The 13,059-nt window shown below is 41.0% G+C and overlaps 1 protein-coding gene and 1 long non-coding RNA gene across 2 annotated transcripts in view; both read left to right on the top strand.

The window, feature by feature from the left end:
• TSPAN4 (tetraspanin 4) overlaps window positions 1-13,059 on the top strand; it is a 187,498-nt gene that overhangs the window by 64,428 nt on the left and 110,011 nt on the right. The window lies entirely within an intron of this gene.
• Window positions 7,971-11,666, top strand: LOC131558581 (uncharacterized). Its single transcript, XR_009274825.1, has 3 exons — window positions 7,971-8,034; window positions 9,339-9,425; window positions 10,320-11,666. It is a non-coding gene; the product is annotated as an uncharacterized LOC131558581 (long non-coding RNA).

Here is a 13,059-nt window from a genome sequence, read left to right as displayed (position 1 = left end):
GTGACTAGTGGGTTTTTTAGAATAGATCTTGTTTACAATATGTGAAGTGTTTATAAATTACTATTTGTCCAGTCTCTCCAGTTTTGATTACTTTAATGACACGTTCTACAAGCAATTTACTTGCTTAGATTAACCCTCATATTTATTTGTTTAATTAAATATCTTTTATTTACAAATGTGTGCATCCAGAGATCACAAGTATGCCATTAAACTGAAGAAGGATGCTGGCAGTTGCATTTGGCTTTGACCTCACTTTCCAAGGTGATGAATAAACCATTTCTTTGAAAATAGAAACATGGAATTGCCTATTTCAAGCTGTTCATTCTTCAAAAGGAGAGTTGCAATCTTTAGAAAAGCTGATCAATTCCTGATATCTCTGGCCTTTATGGCTCTATAAAGGCCATCTCATAGGAGCCATGTTTGTAGTATAGCATTTTGTGCCTGGCTCTCTCTAATCCCCACAGGTGGTTAAAACAGTGCTCTAGAGTATAAGAAGCTTTATTCCCAAATCTCTTCATCTTCTGTCACAGAGGAATGGATGGACCAATGTGTGTCACACCAGTTGGAGTCCTTGGTAGTTGTTCTGAAAGCACCAAGGTCTTTCCTGGCTCACCTGGGGAATCACTGAATTCTCAACCTGTAGGACCTACACCTGACACACCCAAGCAACCTGACAACCTGACACAACCAAATTTAAGCAGAATAAAATTGATTCTTACAACATAGTTACCTCAACATTTGTCCCTCCTCTCCTTCATCTGTCAGGATACTTTATTCTCTGTTTCTCTCACCCTGCCTCTTTGCCAAGAAACACATCATCATTTCTGAATCACCATGACCTTGTCTGATTGATGAGGACAGAACAGCTTAATATTTTCTCCTTTTTGGTATGCTCCAGCCTGACATTTACTGAAAGCATAGCTCATGGGGGAGAAAACAAGGATGCTTCTATGGTGAGGAAATCTTGTTCTAATGGGGCTGCATCAGCACTTCTAGTGCATTAATATTTTTATTAGACTGTATAGCAAATACTGGAAGTAAATGCATTAGTGTGGATCAGCATTTCTGAGCTATGGGTGTGTTTTATAGAGGCCATCAACAAGACAGTGCATTTGAAAGCTTTGTTGATCTGGATCAACAATTCAGTGTATCAGTGATTCATGCAAATACTCAGGGCCTGTAGCCCAGGGAGAACAGAGATGTGTGTCACTAATTCAAGGATTATTAGCCTTTGACTTGAAGCTGAAGTTTAGAATTTGATAGATATTGATCATCATGTGAAAACTTTCTTGTTGATGAATTTATTTCACAATGAACATAGGGGAATGTGCATGACAGTAAGTGATTTTCTTTGCCTTTGAAATTTAATTTATTAAATCTTTTTGGAGGAAGATAAAATTCAATTCTAATAGCAGCTATAAAAATCCACTCAGCTCTTAATGACTGTATATGGCATATTATCAAATGGAGGCAGAACCAAAAATTAAAAAAGAAATGTTTCCATTACATTGAAACAGCAATATAGACCCAGTGTAATCTCTGGTTTTCCATGTCTTGTCCCTGACCCCACATTTTGGTTTTCTGCTTGTCTATCTGAGAGCACTTGAGGCAGCTCAGACCTTTCCTTGTGCTTGCTTTCTGAGGTTTGGATCTCCCAGCCTGATGGGTTTTCCATATCTCCCTGGTCATCATTCCCTTTGGATTGTAACTATGTTGGAGCTAGAAAAACATCAGCAGTGGAAACCAGGGGAAGTTAGGCTATGGTCTTGAAAAGGGAAGAAAAGCAACAAAGCAGCACAGTTAATGTGGGTGGAAGGAGGTACTGAATGGAGACAGGTAATTGTTAAGGTCCAAAATTGAGGGGCAGGGCTCTTGAGTTTTGTTTGTCTAGGAGAGAGAAGATGCAAAAAGGAGCAAAGCCTCAGTAAACAGCAGGGTATAGGGAAGGAGACAGAGGTGAATACTGACCAAAAAGAGACCAAAAGGTTTTAATTCACAGTATTTATTTATTGCACAGTATAATTGTTTACATAATGTAACAAGTATATTATAATGTATATATACAATCTTTCTTTCCTCTGTTAACCAAGAAATGTGGTCATAGAGGAGTAGGTACTTGAGACCAAGAGAAACTCATCATTTCTCTTTCCTGAGGTAAGAGATGTGGTGCACTTTTGGGGATTCAAGGATGCATTGCACTGTTCTGTCCCTGGATATGGATGTAAAGGCCTCAGTAATGGGAACATTTTTGTTCATATCCGAAGTTATTTACTGATTTTTAAGAACTACAGCATTTTCTTCTGCTTTTCCTAATGGCTTTGACATATTCAGTCCCTGTGAGCATCATGCTGGCAGAATGTGATGTGAAAGAGAATGAGGTCCACTGAGAGTGACTGTTAAAGATCCCTCACTCTTTGCCTAGCCAGATGAGAGAGGATGCACCTGAAATTTCAGTACAGATTTTCAGCACAGGAGAAAAAGTAGAGGAAACAATTTCCATTTCATTATTTTCCTCCTTCTTCAGTCAGTTCTGAAGGTGACGTTGCTGTATTCCGTGATTTCTTCAGAATTGCGTTAGAGTTTCACCTAAACTCCATTTCACCTTGTGCTGAAGTCCTGGTAGTGTCATAGGATATCAGTATGGGTTGTAATTTAAACATGCTCACATTGCCTGCTCTGGCTCCTTTTATCAACTCTGTTGTTTAATACCTGCCTATTACATTATTTCTACCCTTCCTTTCAACACACAGGTGAAAAACAAGAGTAAGTTGGCTTGTAATTTGTCCATATTCTGGTAGCAGAAACAAGTACATGAGCTTTGCATTCTTTTAAAACTTTTAAGTTCCTATCATATAAAGGAAAGGAAAATGTGTCAGTGCTGTAAAGAAGACATCTGGGCAGTCAGGTTGAAGTGGCTCCATGAGTATTGCTGATTTCACACATAATCTGATCCTACTGGGTACAGATTACCTTTGTGGGTAATGACCTAAAGAGGTGCCTAGCACAGGTTACTGGTGGAGGATTTGGGAAGTGCTCTCTCAGATGCCCATTCTAGGACACAGAAATTTAGATGTTTTGCTGCTTTATGGAAAGCAGAGAGCTGATCTGATGGTCTTGCCTCTTCAACAGCTGTCATCTACTTATGCTTTTTCATGTCACCAGTCAGATTAAGCAGCAGAAATGACAGAAGCAGCAGCAACACTGTCACTCACTCTATTTATTTCTCTTGAGCTCCTTTTACTGTGCTTTTGGAATACAATTTTCAGATGCATATTGGATATTCAGAGAAAGATATTCAGAAACAGCATGTTTGTTGGCATGCTCTTCAAAGCCATAGAATGAACTCATGCACTTGCTCCCAGGTGTTTGTATGAGCACATTGCCTGCCTCTGTGTTATTAAGTCCTGAACAAAATCTGAAGTGTTGTTCTCTGGTTGTGCTTTGCAGCCCCACGGAAGGATCTTGTTGGGATGTTGATGGTTTTAATGTGCTCACAGGTTGCTGCTGCAGACTGAGAGACTGTGCACCCCTCCCTCTGGTCACTTCTGCTTTGGCATCTCTGTGTGTGCAGAGACTGGGGAAGCAGGACACTTGCAATTTAAGGGTACACAGTGGTAGTTTATTGCCTAATGCATGGAGCAGTGAGCTACAGGATCAGAGTGCCACTATGGTATCAATGTGCCCTCCATTGCAGATGCAGAGACTTAATGGGTGATGGGTATTTAACTGGCAGACTGGCATCAGTCACCTGGGAAAGGGCTCTCTTCTGCTGCTCAAGCTTATTTAATGGGCTAAATTGCTGTCTTTTAATTCTCAGGTTTTTTTCTTAGGGCTTTAGAGCTTCTTTTGTCACTATTTTTGTCTTGAACAACTAACTGGAACCATCTGAATAGTTTAATTTCTGTCTGCATTTTTTTTCTTGCTTGTCTTTAGCTTACAGATTGTCTCACAACTCAATAACCATTTCTGTGCAACAGAGCTGAGCCAGATTCTCATGGCTGTTCTGCAGCATGCCAGGTGTCAGACGACTGAACCCCAGGGATGTGGCTGGTCTTTGGGGAAATACCAATAATCATCTATGATGGTGGAACTTTTATTTGGAAAGGGGAGATGCAAGTGGGGTAGAACAAATATTCTCCCTGGCTCAATTTAAATGTTTTCATAGAATGGGGGTAAAACTCTTTTCTGATACCAGGGATGTGGATGAAGTGAGCTTTTGGTGTTGTACCTGCCTGTGCAAGACACAGCTTCTGCTCTCCACCCAGACTAAGAAAATGGTCTGTCTACTTCCTACTGCTATCTCAAAACATTGGAATGTTATAAATGTCCTTTTTTTGATTGAGTGGGGGTGTGGGTGTTTGTTTTGGGTTTTTTTTTTGTTTATTTGTTACCCCCTCCTCCCCCATATGATCTGTTTGGCAATATATGGGTAATAAAGTGTTCTTTTAGTCATTGAAGTTATTTCCTGGTAAGCATGTTCTTGTTCTGCTTCTAAATCATCAAACCTCTGCTGGTCTGTGTGGTAGATCTGGGCTCAGTCTCCAGAAGGAACAAACAGGTGGAGATATAAATGGTGTGAATATCAATAAAGAGAATGAAAGAGTAAAGTTTAGCACATCATGGGCACACATAAAAGGGGGTGCTTTAAAGTGTACCTAGAGCAGTGGGACTGGAGAGAGCCTTTGAGCATCTCAGCAAGAGTCCATTAGAAGTGCTCAAAGACTTGAAAAGGAAAAAACATTGGAGGTCCTGTGCTTGCAGGAGAGAATCTGTCCTGTGTGAAAAGTCTGAGTGAAGGGCCTCCAAATACAGAAATCAAAATCAAACCTTACTTATGTCTTCTGGGTTTCGCCTCTCATATCCATTGCTGTATTTTAAGAATGAAAAAATACAGTGTCTTTTGAGGCTGGAGGTGACCTGAATACTTAAGCTCTTTAGCATTCTAGTTTATCTTTGCCATCACCCATACCTTGAAATGAATCTCCTAGATTGATTTTTTATTGAAGCAGGATTTGCATCTTTTGAGCCAGGATTTCCTGAAAAGCTGCCCATCTTTTCATGTGTTTTCTTTTTAGTCCCTGTACTGTGACAGTGATGAGTGCAGCCTGCTCTTCCACACTCTGGAAATGTCAGTTTTTCAAAGGCAGCTCTCTGGGGCCTCCATGAGTGAAAGCATTTCTGATGCTGATTAACTTAGGGGAAATGTTGCCAGTCAGTCACAAGGGAAATGATGACACAGAATAATCACAGAATCCCAGAATGGTTTTGGTTGGAAGGGAGGCTGAAAATCCTCTAGTTCCAACCCCCCTGCCCTGGGCATGGGCACCTTCCTCTAGGCCAGGGTGCTCAGAGACCACCCCCCATCCAACCTAGCCTTGAACACTTCTAGAGACAGGCCTTTCCTGTAGGCTTCCTCTAGATACTGGAAGGGGCTCTGAGATCTCCCTGGAGCCTTTTTGTCCCCAACTGAACAACCCCAGCTCTCTCAGCCTGTCTTCATAGGAGAGGTGCTGATCATCTCCAAGTCTCTCCTCTCAACCCACTTGAGCAGGGCTGTTCTTTTCTGTGCTGAGGGCTCCAGAGTTGGATGTAACACTGCAGGCAGGGTCTCACCAGAGTGGAGTCGAGGGGGAGAATCACCTCTCACTCTGCTGGCCCAGCTTGTCTTGATGCAGTCCAGGATATGATTGGATTTCTGGGCTGCAAGTGCATACTGCTGCATCATGTTGAGCTTCTCATCCTCCAGTATCCCCAATTCTCAGGATTGCTCTCAATCCATTCTCTGCCCAGTGTGTGTTTGTATTTGGGATTGCCCCAAGCTGAGTGCAGGACCTTACACTTGGCTTTGTTGATCTTCATAAGATTCACTTGGGCCCATTCTCCAGCCTGTCCAGGCCCCTCTGGATAGTGTGCCTTCCCTCCAGCATGTTGAGTGCACCTCAGCTTGGTGTTGTCTGCAGTCTTGCTGAAGGTGACTTGATCCCACATCCCACGTTGCTGACAAAGATGTGAGCATTGCCAGTCCCAAGAACTCCCATCACAACAGCGTGACAGCTCTAGGAAGTGTGTATGAAAGAGGCACTGAAATCCTGAATGAAAGACAAAAAAAATAGGGCCTTTAATTGGTACTGCCTGTTTTTGGCTGCACTTAACCCATCAGTGACAGCTTTGAGCTGATTGTTTGGCTTGGTGGGAATGATAATGCTCTAACCAAGAGCCTGAAGCTCATGGACATGGGTAGGCACAGGCACAAATACACACGTGCACACACAGAGGGTAATTATTGTGACATGATTTTATATGGGCAGGCAGGAGTTATTCATGGTGGATATGTAGGTTTACAAGACTCAACAGGATTACAAGACTCAACTTTATTGCATGCCTAAAGCCAGACAGTGTGAACAATTCTGCAGGTAGACCAGAAAGGTCACAGGGTTTCAGACCATAGACTGGGAGTATGGTTTAGGAGAGAAAAGGGACTGGCAGCCCACAGAGGCAGATACACTTCCTGGGCTTGTTTGATTGGTATATCACATTTGAGTAACTGCTCTTTGCTCTTTTTAACCACTTTGCTAATACAGAGAACAAATAAGGTACCCAGAAGGAGGTAGATAAGTTGAATTGTGAAACAGTTGTTCTATTCAACCCAGTCTGTTGTCTGGTTTTTATGCTGTCTATATAGTAAATTGAGTGTTTTTTCGTGATCAAGAGCACAAAAGAAAAAATGAGACAAATATCATGGTAAATCATATTGTACTCAGATGCTCAATCAGAATTCCATATATAAAGTCTAAAGTCCAGGCAGATTGAGGAGTTGCTTTTCTCAGAACATTAAATTGTGTTCCTGGCAGAGAGCAGCAGAGATGAGAACTGTATTAATTAAAATATGTCCACATCATTCTAACAGGCAAGCTATGCATTGTGCAAGGGACATAGGCAAAAAACAATATCCCCTGAGGCCCTTGGAAATTTCCTTTTCAAGATCACATCAAATGATCTGCATGCTTCTAGGCATCCAAGGAATGCTCCCCAGGCAGCCCTCTGGAGGACTCCTCTACAGGAGAAGGAGGACTCTCCTGCAGAGCGCAACAGTGGCTCTCCATGCAGTGCCTACAGCTCCAGCTGCAGCTGCTGTGATGCCTCAGACCAGCAAGAGCTATCAGCCAAGGAGAAGCCACAGTCTGCCTGGTCAAACATGCAGGTGATGGAAAAACCTTTCCTGCTTCCCTCCACAGAGCATCCAGAGCTGTGCACTGAGTTTTGACTTTACCCATGCTGCAAATAGAGAAATGCACGATCAGGATGTGGAGTAAATTTGGTCCACTTTTGGGACAGTCAAGGTCAGGAGGGTTCTCCTGGAACACTTAGACTTTATTCTTTCTTAGCTGTGTTGACCATAAAAATCTCTTCTAGAAAAAGCATTAAAATACATGTTTTAAAGTCTTCAGATCCAAGCAAGTCTATCAGCTCTTCTGATAACCAGTTTTGATACTTATATTTTCTCTAAGAAAATTTCCCTTGAGATCCAATCTGTCTCACGTTACCTTTCAGTCAGTGGATCTTGCTATGCTATTGACAGCAGGATTAGGAAGGCTACATTATTTGATCTCTTTCCTATGAAAAAAACAGTGTTTCATGTTGTTCACATCAACTCTATGTTTACTCTTTGGTACACTGAATTCATCAAAAATTCCTTAGTCCTTGCATTGTCAGGACGGTTTTGCCTGTTCCTGGGGCACTTCTATGGTCCTCCTTCCCACAGCCGCATTGTTATGTATAGGTCATGTAGGGGGATAGAATATAAGAACAAAGATAGTGTAGAAAGTAATCTTACCCTTAAGGAGTTGCAGCTGGGCCAATTATCAAAGGTTAGGAGCAGGCCTGACTTTAACAGGGCACAGCTGTAACCAGTGAGAAGAAGAGTGCTATAAAGAGTGGGGTGGCTGCTTGAGAGGGGAACTGGAGTCAGTGGCTGCTTTGTGAAGAAGAAAGAGTCAGTGCTCTGAGGAGCTGCCCATGAAAAACACCAAAAAGGTATGGAACTTTTGTGATAAGGAGATAACAGTATGGAACCCCTGCAATAAGGTGGCAACAGGTCCGAACTGCACACACCAGTCTTAAAATGTTCTTTTCAGTGCTGCTCACACAGAGCCAGGAATTGCTTCCCTGAGTGTTGTTAGGGCTGAACTTACCCTTTTTATAAGTTTGCTGTTCTCACAAGTTTTTGGCAGAAGTTTTTTTTGTAGTTACTCCTCCTGTAGAGAGTCTCTCCTGGTGCAGGTGTGGTTGTATTTGTTGTTGCCATATGCACAGTGTTCCTCGAGGTCATGCTGAATGGTGACCATTTATTTAAGTTGGCAGGAACTCAAGATCCTCTGCAGTCTGGGCAAGTTACTGGCCTAAGACAACAGCCTGTACTGACCTAGGAGTGAGGCTCAAAGAGTTGTCTGCTTTCCCCTATGCCTAGAGCAGGGCTCCTGAGCAGCTGGCTTAGGTGAGGATTAACTGGTTGTCCTCTGTTTCTTCTGTGACAAATGTAGAGATTAAAGGATAGAAAAACAAAGCAACACACATAAGTCAATAAAGTGAAACTGTACTTCCATGATGCTGGGTAAGCCTGTCTTCCAGGATATATATGTACCTTTTAAAAAAAAATAGATGAAATAATGGGGAAATAGTTGGGATGAAAAGTCAAACTCATTTGCAAATCAAATATTTAAAGGTTTAACAGATAGGAAAATTAATCGCTGCTCAAATTGACTTACCCAAAGCTGTGAGCATCATTTATGCAATGATGACACATGGGTGGAATCAGTGATGAAGCAGAGATGTAATGTAAACACTGAGCAAAAATAAAATTCTGTGCTAAGACTTTTTTGATGTGCTCATTATGTTACTGTAAGATAGAATGGTCACAGGTGTAGTGGAAAGCACTGGCTGGTTGAGCTAGATCATACTGACATCAGAATTTTTAAACAAGGAACAGGAGGCATTTATAGGTTTTGCCAGCCTCCCACATCCTCTTGTGTTTACCATGCCATCCTGTGTTTGTGGGTTTCTAAAGAATTGGAGGAAACTGTAGGATAGTGTTTTTGTGGATCTAGTGAGGATGTTTCTTACATTATTATTACCTAGGAAAATATACTTACTTCACTTTTTTTGAAAGTGGCAATCATATAAGAAGTTGATGGGTGAAATGCACCTGTGTAGTAGATAGAGGAATTTTGATTCATTGTCTTTGCAGTCTTAACTCACCCTCTCTTTGCTCGTGCACTTTGCTAGAGTCTTGAATTAGGTGCTGATATTCTGTTTTGTTCCTTGTACACCATGTGTGCTAGGCCAGATTTGCATAAATGCTGAGCATTCCCAGCTGCAAGCATGAGGCTTGGATCTGTGCTCTGCATGTGTGGGATGCCATAAAAATGGTAAGTACTTTGGAAATATCACACTCCAGGGGCTCAAGTTTGTTCCTTAAATGTAGAGTTTTGGCTCCTTCGGCTTTGCTAATGGCTTTAGTTTCATGTCTGCCAGAAAAGGATTGTAAGAATGCCAAATGTTTTAAGAATATTGAGGCAAAACAAAAATTTTTCTGGTGCTAACTAGTGTTAAAAACAAAGACTGATAGTGTAATGCAGTTGTTTAGGGTTTGTGGGTGTATAGAAACAATATGTGGTGCAATGAACTGAATGTGGAGGTTGAGAAGAACTACCAAATAACTATAAAGTTACAAAATTAGCTATAATTCCCATAGAAACGTGGGTTTTGTGCAGTGCATCCCAGTGCATGTGCACTGCAGAGGAACCTGAAATGCAACAGGCAACTTGTTATTGTCTGGCATTACAGTCCTAGCTCTGATGTCCTGGAGGGCTTTCTGGTTTGTTTTTCAAATTTAATAAAAATATGTCCCTGCACTTCAGCAGCTATTTGTTTGATGGGAAGTGAAGACATCTGAGCTATTAATGCCTGAGGCAGGCCAGGTGTGGCTGTGGAAGGAGGTCCTTCTCCGTGAGCCTAATGAGTCATTCAGGGAGATGGCTGTACACTGTGTCACTCTACATCACTGCTGACGCCTGATGGAATTAATCATACTATTTATATCAATAACATTAGCAGCAGATAGGTTCAGGGTTATTAATGGTATAATTAGCAACTATGAATTTGTATCAGTGGTGTGTGTAGTACCTTCTACATTAGCATGTCATAAAAGCTATCATAGTGGGGAGACGTCAGCTGCTGAGTCAATGAAATGCCTGCTTGCACATAATTGTAATTTAAGCAGCCACATTTACCTTGGTGAGTGTAATCTTTTCTCTCTCTAGGGCTTACCATAATGCCATGGAGAGTAAAAACAGCACCAGAAATTGGAAGTATCTAATCAACGTCCTGGGGTTGTGCAAGTCTTCTCAATGCATCTTACCCGCCAGTATTGATTTTACCAGTTCTTGAATATTTACAGTAATTGTTCCTAGCCAACATCCCTGGAGGTGCTCTTCACTTACCACTTATTCTTTTCCTTACATTGCCAACTTACCTACCAACTTCTGAGGCAGAACAATTCCCATCTTTCATTTATACGTTTGTGTTATTGCCTTGAAGATATTTATAGATTGTGATTGTCCTCCCCATGAGTCATCTCTTTTCTAAACTTAGTTCCTCCAGCATGTCTGTATGTGTGACCTGTTTTTCTAATTTTCTGGGTCACTGATGGAAAAGGGGAGCTCCCAACAGCTTGTGAACAGGGTGTGGGTCAAAGGACAAAAGACTGTATCAGAATTCATACCTGAAGTTCCTATCCCAAACCTTTTTATTCAGTTCCTGCTGAAACTGTTGAAAATTTAACTTCGTGTCTGGTGGTTCACACTCCTCCTTCTCAATACAGGAAAGTCAAACATTAGATGAACTTTAGTCATTTAAGTTCATCTGTGTTGAAATAGTGGTCCACAGCCATACTGAATTAAATGAAGTCTTGTACTGAAGATAAACCACCATAAAATCACCTCATCACATGCTCAGGACTCTAATTCAAGAGCTAACTTTGAACATCTGCCTGTTGGGCTGAGAGTGTTTTATACTTTGCAGAAAAAATCTAGTATAGCTGGCAGGTATCAGATCAGGCTTCTTATTACTTTGCTTGTATGACAGCTGCAGCAGATCTCAGCACAATTGAATTTGTCCAGAGTGGAGGTACACTGCACATACATATATGTGCACACACATTAAACTACAGCTGACTTTATGTTGGCACAGAATGTTTTGCTGAAAATAAATGCTAGCTATACTATGTAAATAAAGTATGCAGAGGAGAGGGTAAGATCTAGTTGCCTTGGAAAACTCAAATTTTAGGGCACATTTTAATGTTTCAGGATGTAGTAATTTACTCTAGCATCCTGTCATTGTGTCTTCACTGTATGCGTTCACTGTGTTCCAAATAAGATCAAAGAAAAGCAAATCCCTACCATCCTTCAGTTAAATAAATATTTAATTTGAGAAGAATAGGACAAACAGTGCATTGAGCATGTCATTCAGCCTGAATCTGATGACCTGACCTCGTTCCTTGTTTGCACAAAGTTCTACTTACGGAGCATCCTAAATTACAAATGTTCTTCACTTGAGAAAACTCTTCAGTGCAGTATCATGTTAAGTACAACAAAATAATACAGCTCATGTGAGATGAAGGTGTCTTCAGGGACTCATAGAACAATGTCTGCCATAACATTGATGTATTTCAGAGACCCTCTGCCCTTCCTTTAGTTCTAATGTGCTCTTGCAAATAGCTTGAAGGAAGTTTGAGTGTTTGTGTACTAGCCAGGTAAGTTACAACATCTATTTACAGCTGGGTCTTTCAAAATGCTTACTTCAGCTCATGCATCTTTATCTTAGAAGATTCTCCAAGTGATATTTTCTTCATATTTATAGCAGAATATAAAGTAACTTTTCCAGCTGTGACTGTATAAAATATTTCATGTGTGGTAGAAAAGCTGTCTCACTTGTGCTGTAATCGGCGTTGGGCATTACTGAATGTCATAATCCTGGTACTTGTGGTGTCTCTCAAGCAGTAACAGCCATTGCTGTCAAAACCATTCTGAATCCACAGTGTGTACACAGAAAACCAAATGGCTGGTAACTGCCCCATAAATTTTATGTTGGTTGTCTTTATGTTAGTGTTTAACATAAGGAGAAAAGCTCAAAATCCTGGAATGAACAGTTGTGTGTTTTGTCAGTTACTTATTCTAGCACCTAGTAGAGCCTCCATATTGTTTCTAGAAAAGCTTTTGCTGTGGTCTGGTGTGCAGCATAAGTCAGAGCTTGTCTGTATTCTAGCTTCTGTATAGACCTTACAGTTGACATTTCTTAAGGGCTGGTGGAAGAGAGAGGAAGGAGCCCAGTGAGGGCAGTGTCGGTGTAGGAAGTCTGTTTGTGAATTACTGAGGGGACCTTTGGGGATCATCAGTAGGGAGTAAAGAGAGCACTGCTGTGCTCGGTTACACAGCAGTGGAAATGGAGAAGCTTTCCATTCATTAATCAATGTACAAGCATGTCCACTTTCACATAGGGGAGACAGTAAAATATAGAGCCAAGAAATTCAACTGCATCATGAGAATGCTTCCATTAATAAATTATTGCAAAGAAAAAGAGCTTTAAATTCTCATGAAAAATCTATAAATGGGGTTTACTTTGAACTGAAGCGTTGATCTTCATTTCTTTAGGGATGAATTGTCACAGCCTGAAAGTCCATGTAAGTGTGCAGTGTGTATAAGTATAACGAAAGATACAAAATATACATCAAAAACAAGTACTGTATCCACCCTCTAGATCTTACCTGTTGTCTGCTAACTTCTTTTGTCTGTAATGCTGTTTGTGTCCTGATTATGGGTGCAACCTCATAGCGATTCTTATATAGGTTAGAATCAGTCAGTAAGGAAACTCCATGGAAAAACTGCATGCACCACCAAAAAAAAAAAAAATTTAACAAGCTTCCACTTGATTCCACTACCCTCAGAGGCAGAGTAACATGATAAAGTGTAGCCTGCTTCTCTGTTATTCATAGAAAAATATCAC

Source organism: Ammospiza caudacuta, chromosome 6 (genome assembly GCF_027887145.1).
Source record: "Ammospiza caudacuta isolate bAmmCau1 chromosome 6, bAmmCau1.pri, whole genome shotgun sequence".
NCBI lineage: Eukaryota > Metazoa > Chordata > Aves > Passeriformes > Passerellidae > Ammospiza > Ammospiza caudacuta.
This window is presented reverse-complemented; position numbering and strand designations above follow the sequence as displayed.